This window comes from Myotis davidii, unplaced genomic scaffold (assembly GCF_000327345.1).
Source record: "Myotis davidii unplaced genomic scaffold, ASM32734v1 scaffold530, whole genome shotgun sequence".
NCBI lineage: Eukaryota > Metazoa > Chordata > Mammalia > Chiroptera > Vespertilionidae > Myotis > Myotis davidii.
This window is the reverse complement of record NW_006282272.1, coordinates 23,391-32,249: the sequence shown is the minus strand read 5'-3', so window position 1 is coordinate 32,249 and position 8,859 is coordinate 23,391.

Below are 8,859 nucleotides of genomic sequence, written 5' to 3'. Positions count from 1 at the left end.
AGGAAGGCTCTGATGTGCCTCGCAGAGAAAAAGACATGTGTTAGATAAGCTCCGTTCAGGCGTGAGGATAGTGCTGTTGGTTGTGAGTTCAATGTTAATGGCCCAGTAATATATGTTAACTAAAGTGTCTTTATACAGAAACACTCATAAAACAAGGTTATGTATTGATAAGTTGTTGAAAAGATTGTGACCAAAAAGCTTGCAGCAACCTAGCCCTGCATTTCCCTCAGGAGCAATGGGTCAATATTTGCTAATTTAGTGTTCCCGTTGACATTATCTCTCTATATAAAGGCTAAAATGCAAAGTGTCCCCACAGAAGTTCGACCAGGAGACCAGGAGTTTGCTTGTTCCCTATGATGTGTGCTGACCACCAGGGGGTGGCACAGAATGAAGAGAGGCCCTGGCCGTCAGCTAGCAGCTGGGGAAGGGAGGCCCCAGCTGGCAGCCGGAAGGCCCCAATTGGCCGTGATCACCGGCCTGGCCTAGGGACCCTACCCATGCACGGATTTCATGCACCAGGCCTCTAGTATAATAAAACTACCTCAAATAACAAGCACTGACTGTACACGAAGAGAGACTGCTCCAGCCTCCTGCAGTTCTAGCTTCAGTCACTGCCTGACTGCATCTGCAGGAGCCAGACAGCCCAAGAGAGCCTCCTGAGTTCCTAATCCTGAAAGGCTTTGAGGTATAATAAGTTTGTTTTTAAACAAAAATATTTTAAGATCTTCTTATTATTTACATATTTATAATATGTATACTACTTGTTGCTATTTAAAATATTGTTTTATGCCTCAGTAGTGACCAGAATAATGGGGTTCACAACGTACTCCTCACAAGGTTGGTGGGAGGTTTAATACGTGTCCCGCGCTCTACTACTAAAGTCATCGTAAGACGTATAATACATTTCCCATATACAATGTGTTAAATGAGATGGTGTGCATCATGCTGAAAGGACTAAATGTTTTTATGAAGTGACAAGCCTATGCGACCATTAATATCATGCATTTTCTGTCTCAGCTTTCACTTTATAGAAATAGAATGATTATGCCGGAAAGAGACTTGAAAGATCACCCAGGCTAATCCCTGGATTTTCAGGTGTGAAATGAGAGACCCAGAGAAGGGAAACCGTCAGCATCACACAGAAAGTTGATGGCAGAGTGTAAATTAGAAGTAAGGCTCTATCTCGGTGCTAAATAGAAAAACCTTGTAACTGTTTCCTTGCATGTTTCAATTATAGACGTGCCTTAGTTACTGAGAGAGCAAAGCACACTATGAATCAGATACAGAGAGGCCTTGAATTTAAACTCAGCCTTTTAGTCCTAGAATCACAGATGAGGTGATCTTTTATTATTGGTCTTCACAAAAGAGACTTTCTCAGTAGCTACCAATGTTATTGGTTTTTGATTTAGGCCCCGAGTGAGGGTGGTTCCCTACATGGTAGCTTCCTGCTCGTGGCGACAGGCCACAGCATCAGCTGCTGGAAAGGGGAGCAGGTGATGATGTCTATAGCCATGGCCTGAAGAACTCTTGATTTCAGATCCTGTTGACAGTAGCTGGACTTGGGCCTTCGTTCCTGTTATGTAATAGCAAAGACACTTCTAGGGTGGTTCAGGTAGTAACTTTTTGTTCTTTATTATCTGGGTGATAAAGTGTCAGCTTGGTTTTTAAAGTGTCAGCTTGGATGACACAAAAGAGAGTCAACAAAATCCTGCAAATGCTTGTGCCTGTGGGCTCTGGGGCAGGCCGGTGAGTAGTGAAAGGAAGATACCAAAAAGGGGAAAATGCATTTCTAATGCTTGAGTCTAAAGCAGCGGTTCCCAAAGTGGGGCGCACGCCCCACAGGGGGGCAATTTGATGTTTAAGGGGGGCAATTTGCGATTGTTATTAACAGTGAATTTTTTGCATTTCTTATGGTTCTAGGAGCCTCATCTATGTATATAAATATATGTTGTGACATATTTATGCATTCCCGTTCTCTAGTGTATGTTATGAAACTTTGCTATTTTTCCTATCAGTCACTTCATATTATTATTGTTTTTTAACAATTTCTTAGTGATTTCTTCCCCAGCACTTCAACTGTCCTTTTGTTCTTTTGTTTTTTTCTTTCATGGATGCCATGTTCTTTGGAAGCTTGTATAGACCAAGTTAATGGCCTTTTAGGCTTCATCCGTATGAATAGGAGTTCACTTTTTATAATAATTTTTGAAATTTTCTTTATTGATTAAGGTATTACATATGTGTCCTTATCTCCCATTGCCTTCCCTCACCCCTGCTCATGCCCTCACCCCCACTCCCCGTGTCTGTGACCATTGGTTATGCTTATTTGCATGCATACATGTCCTTTGGTTCATCTCTTCCCCTTCCTCTCCCCCCTCTCCTGCCTTCCCTCTGAGGTTTGACGGTCTGATCGATGCTTCTCTGTCTCTGGGTCTGTTTTTGTTCATCAGTTTATCTTGTTCATTATAGTCCACAAGTGAGTGAGATCATGTGGTATTTATCTTTCTCTGACTGGCTTATTGGATAATAAGAATTATATGTCATGGGGAGCGTCAGGATTTTAGAGATGCTTAGATGGGGCATGGCCCAAGAAAGGTTGGGAACCACCGGTCTAAAGGATAGCAAGAAGGAGGGAATAAAATATTTATGCTGGCAGATCTTCCTAGGATTTCTAAAATTGTACCATGGAGTAAACTATTCTTATTAATTTTAAGTATAGTTTTGTTCAAAGCTGAGGTTTGAAGGGATCGGATAAAAATATTGAATAGAACCAAGGACCCAAAGCCAACTGTAATATGTGACAAAAACCCTCATGTTCCAAAGAACATATGCAGAACTCATGAAAACTGAACAAAAATCACTCAGAGACCATCACCCCCAGCAGCATATTAATATGACACTAGAAATTCAAGAAGGGGATTTAAGGAAACAGTCAATTTCCTTCCTAGATTTAAGGAACATAAGTGCTTGGCCCTTATTAGAGTTCAGGAAACAGTAGGTTCTTCCTCCAGCCCTCCTGGTATTTTCTTTCTTTTAAAAAAATATATTTTATTGATTTTTTACAGAGAGGAAGGGAGAGGGATAGAGAGAAACATCGATGAGAGAGAAACATCGATCAGCTGCCTCCTGCACACTCCCTACTAGGGATGTGCCCACCACCAAGGTACATCCCCTTTACCGGAATCGAACCTGGGACCCTTCAGTTTACAGGCCAACGCTCTATCCACTGAGCCAAACCGGCTAGGGCACCGGTATTTTCTTGGGATGGGAAGAGCACTGTGATACAGCTCTTAGGAGAAATGTATGTGCCCCCCTTGGAATTCTGGGGTGCTCAGGATCAAAGAGACGGATGCCCGCTCATCACCTGGAAGTCTGAAGGGCAGGGCTGACCGGAATAGCAAGAGCAGCCCAGGCGAAGGGGAAGCAGGATGAGCTGTGCTCGCACCATCTGCTGTGCTAGGAGGCAGCTCCCGGGGCCAGAGGACTGTGGGCAAGACAGCCGGAGTCACCTTTCAGGGACCCTGCCCAAGAGGGTGGCTTGTGGAGCAAGCGGATTCTAGAAGTAAGAGGCTCCAGGATTTCTTTGAGAGGACGTGCCACCAGAACCCAGAGGTTCCTGGGGACTAGCCCAACATGCACAGATCTTACCTTGTGTTTTCAGCCCCTGGGAGAATCGGCACTGGTGGCTGCCTGGCAGCCATGCTACAATAGCATCCTTGGCATGCAATGTTGCTCCTTTTCTAGAATCTTCTCTCTATCCCAGAGAAAGCAAGCAGAAGTATGCAAGAAGCAGGGATGTTTCAGCCTGGGTTCCATGAGAGGCGGAGAATTACCACAAATGATATAACATAAGGGATTTGTCTTAGGGATTAGACCGTACACAGAGGGAGCTGACGAGGAAATCTATGCGGGACTGTTGCCTCTTGTCTGGAGTTAGGGCCAGTATCTCTCTATGCCAGCCTGCTGGCTAGTCAGGAAAGAAGCTGGATGGGAAGTGGGGAAGAGCAGGGACGAACTGGAACATGTGAGGACAAACTGGAACCCAGTGGCAGGGATGACCTGTGGGACAGGCAGACACTGTCTGCTGCAGAGCTGCGCATGCACCTGGCCCGGGACCTGGGCAAGTGGAAAGAGGCGATGCGGTGGGAGCCGAGGGAGTGGCAGACCTGGGTGCTGGCAACACCATCAAGGGAAGCCAGCTGATCAGCCGCAATGCATATGCGTTGCAGCAGCGCCTGGTGCCCTTCACCTTGAGAGCATGAGTGTAGCTCCTGCACTTCCTCTTGTGCAAATTTCTCTTACGCTGCAGCCTAACTCAGACAGGTACAGGGAAGGGAATCTTGGGAAATGTAGTCCAGCTTGGCTAGGAGGCCATACAACAAGAGAAAGGGTGGAAAGAATTGTTGACGACTTCTTGTCCAACTTTTTGGTTCTCTGAACTGACTAAGAGATGAAGGAATTGACTGAGAATGGAGTTTTAAATACCAGAATAGCGCTTGTTCTTCACGCGGCCTAAACGGAAGGAGATTTGGCTAAGATCTTTTCAAGAGGCCGGGAAACTGATTTGATGGAATAAGCATGAAGATGATGATGAAGAATAATACAGCCATTTCCTGTTTATATCCAGTCAGGGGTAGCCTGTTTAATGAACCAGCTCCACAGGTATTTCACTTGTGGGAGTTCGACTGTATACTGCTTTTTAGGGCTTATTTTAAAATAGTATGGACTTTGTGCCTTATGTGCTGCTTGCAGAAGCTAACACTGTATGTACTCGATTTAGGGGCAAGGGTGGGTAGGTGGAAGAAAGCCTATTGTTTTCAAATGCAGTGATGTGTTTAGTACACCCAGTTCATCCAGCCCTCCCTAAGGAAGGCGCGTTTTCACATCTTCACTTTCTAAAACAATAACATGTTAGAGAAGAAGGTTGCCTTAGTCATTAGTCACCCTCATTTTAGAAGAGGGAACCCAGTCCCCAGAGAGGTCAGGTAAGGTGTCCACAGTCATGGGGTGTCTGGGTGGCAGGTCCAGAACCAGAAGCCCGCAGTCCCATCTCAAAATCGACTCTTGCTTTCATCTGCTACGCTGCTTGCATCTTGGGAGTCCCTTTAGCAGGGACTTGAGCCTGACACAGTTTCAAGCCATCTACGGACTGAGGGTCACATAGCTTAGAGGCCCTGGCCCTTCGCTCATTCTGGGTCAGACAGGGATGCAGAACTGCTTTCAGGAATGACAAGGGCTCTTCTGTTTCACAGTCGGTTTCTCCATCCATCCAGGGTTCCCAGGGCGGATGGGATTTGTTGTTCCCCCATTTGTCCCCTGGGGAGCAACTCAAGCCTGTTGCTTGGACTTGCACAATGCCTGTGCCCTGCTGTGGTCCAGGCCCTGGGGCCGCGGCTCATTTGATGGCCATGGTCAGCACGGTGGCTGCGGACAGATCAACCCCCAGGCTGCATGGTCTCTTTAAAACAAGGTTAGACAAGCATTCTGACCTCAACAGTCTGAACTCACTTGGAGTCAGCTTTCCCCAAACCTCCCCCGGGATTCCCTTCTCAGTGCTCGCCTCTGTAAGGGTTGTCGTCCCTTAAGAGTTCTTTGTGAACAAGAGCGATCGTGTTCAAGCACCCCCTCCCAGGCCCATCTGATTCCAGAGGGAGGGCGCTCACAATGCTTCTCCGTCCCCTGGGGACTCCAGATACCGAATGCTCTTCTTCCCCCATCCGATGTTGGTCTTGATTTGGTCGCTACTCCTTCTAGAGTTTCAAGCAGGTGAAACGAAGCCTTCCTGTCCCATTTGGAAATCCTACTGCCCAGCCCTTTTTCTTTCCCTCAGCTGCCGAAGCGAGTGAGATCTCCTGATAGCCCCACATGTCGAAGCACGCTGGTTTCAGGCCGCCGTGGAGAGCCAGGGTTCGAATGTGTTTGTTTACACCTGCTGCTCGGTGCCGCTCCCACCACCACCGCGAGGGCTGCTGTCAACACAAAGGCTAAGATGAGCAGCAGCCAGGCCTGTGAGCAGGGGATTTCTTTCTCCTCCAAGTCAGTTTTGCCTTTTTTTCTGTTGTTTTTGGCAGCTGAGCACAGTGAGGCCTCTCAAAGAATCCATTCATTGTCGTGAGCACACATCAGATTCATGCCTTCTGCTCGTTCCTGCGCAGCTCGGATGCTGTGATGGTCATGCGACTGGCATGTAAATCTTCTCACTCACACCAGAGAGCAGGTACCGTGGGATAAAAGGAGGCAGCCACACAGCCAGAAAGGAGGAGACAGTGTGTTCCACCAGGGTGTTTCCCAGGGTGTTTTCCACGTGTGTGTGTGTGTGTGTGTGTATGCTCCAAACCCTTGAATTGCCTTCTTTGTGTGTTCTGAGTGTTCTTCAGGGCTTGGGAGGAGGCAGAATCGAATTCAACAGATACGTGTTTTTTGATGCTTGCCTAAGGGGATTCAGGGAATTCAGAAAACGGGGTTTAGCCTTTGATCACCGCATGGTAGCAATAATGCTTAGACATCAATTTCATAAAGGCGTTAGACACAGAAGTGGTTTCCTGCCGCCAGTTGGGCAAGTCCTAACAAAATGGTGACCAGGAAATGTCAGTCTTCAGGGGGCTTTGTCTTCCTTTTCTCAGGCCAAGGTGCCCGCCATGTGCCAAATCCTTGTGATGGGGGCTGGGTGCTGAGGATCCAGTATGGGGCAAGGCAGATGTGTTAGGAAGACCTAAGACATAAGGGAGGTTGAGGAAGAAAGATGCGGCAATTCTAGGCTTTTCTAGAGTGGATACTTCACCATATATATTAAAATGTGGCCCTGACCGGTTTGGCTTAGTGGATAGAGCATCAGCCTGTGGACTCAAGGGTCCCAGGTTCGATTCTGGTCAAGGGTATGTACCTTGGTTGCGGGCACATCCCCAGTGGGGAGTGTGCAGAAGGCAGCTGATTGATGTTTCTCTCTCATCAATGTTTCTAAGTTTCTATCCCTCTCCCTTCCTCTCTGTAAAAAAACCAATAAAATATACTTAAAAAATAAAATAAAATAAAATGTGGACATAATTATTAGGCCTTATATAGATGCTCATCCAACTAGCTTCTATGTACAAACAGCTCGGTATTTTTAACCAGAAATAGATACTGTATTTCAGGTTTTCTATCTTTAAGCTAGTGGGTTTCAGTGTGGTCCATCGATATCAGTATCACCAGGAATGGGTAAGAAATACAGATTCCCAGGCCCCACACCAGACCTATTGAATAAGAAACTTGGGTTGAAGCCCAGGACTCTGTATTTCAACTAGCCCTCCACGGGATTCTGAGTTTGAGAGCCACTGCTTTCAGAGAATTTGTGCTCACTGCTTGTGTCATTGTCCTTTTCTGTTTTTAAAAAATGTTTTTATTGATTTCAGAGAGGAAGGGAGAGGGAGCGGGAGAGATAGAAACATCCGTGATGAGAGAGAATCATGGATCGGCTGTCTCCTGCACCCCCCCACACTGGGGATCGAGCCCACAACCCGGGCATGTGCGCTGACTGGGAATCAAACCATGACTTTCTGGTTCATAGGTTGACGCTCAACCACTGAGCCAGGCCCGCCAGGCAACTTTTCTTTTCTTCAAATAGAAACCATCGTGGGCAAACAAAAACCGAGTAGAACACTCCATCTGAGAACACAGTGCCATTATTGCATGTATTCACTTGCTAAGGTCACCCTGATCTCTTCCAGCACCTGGTTGTGAAAGTGGGTGGTGTAGGAAAAACTGAAGTGCGGGCACAATGACCTAAGAGATTTTTAATAACTCCAGTTTTCGTGAGCTTTTGTTCTATGAAGACTTTCCTTTGGCTTTGATTAATTTCTTTATTAGTAAAAAATAATTTGAGTTGCAAGGGGGGCTTCGTACTGGTTCAGATAAAAGGGATATAGGGAATGGATGGTCTTATAATATGTAATGCTGTATTGAATTGAATGTCAAAGTATTGATCTATTTTCTTTGAAGTTAAGGTTATGGAAGATCTTGAATCAAAATGATTCAATGAGGCAGAGAGGCAGCGGATTCTTTTTAGTGATTTACTGGGTAACTTTGTATAATTCCCCTGTTGTTTTCCTTATCTACTTGTCCTAGTTCCTTTAATGACAGACCTATACAGACTATATGTGGTATTGACAGTGGTTCACAGATCTAACATTTCTTAAACATGCTATAATTTGGTGTGAAGGGCTGGGGGAAGCTCCTGCATTGAGCACCTGCCCCCTGATGGTCAGTGCGCATCATAGCGACCGGCTGTTCCACCAGTCATTCCGCCGTTCAGTCGATTTGCATATTAGACTTTTATTATATAGGATATACAGTATATATATGGTAAGAGCTTTAATATTGTGAAATGGGTGTCTTGGATGACCTTCTGATCAAGCAGAGAGAACTTCCCATTGTGCCAATGGATGAATGTTAGAGCTATGCCAACTGTCTGCCTAATTGAATCCATTAATCTCTGCTAAGTTAGCCCATGTACAACCCTGCCCAGGTAACTACAGGGAGTAAATCAATACACATCTTTAAGGGCCAACTGGGTGTGGAAATGCTGAGAGGTTAGGGTTCAGGAAGAAAAGACTGCTTTTAAGGGACTGAAACTGAACAAATACACCTTTTGAAGAAAGCCCTAATGGAGTGACCAAGTATGGGCATTATCAGCATTGGTAAAATGTAAATGGAAGCGTGTCACTCCTCTGTGCAAAATTCTCCCAGGCTTCCCATGTTCCACAGCATACATGCCCCCTCCTCATGAGGCTCTTCATGTCCCAGGCCTCTGTGACCCTTCTGATGGCTTTCTCCTACTCACCCTTCATTTACTTCATGGGTGGGGATCCTGCCAGGTACAATCCC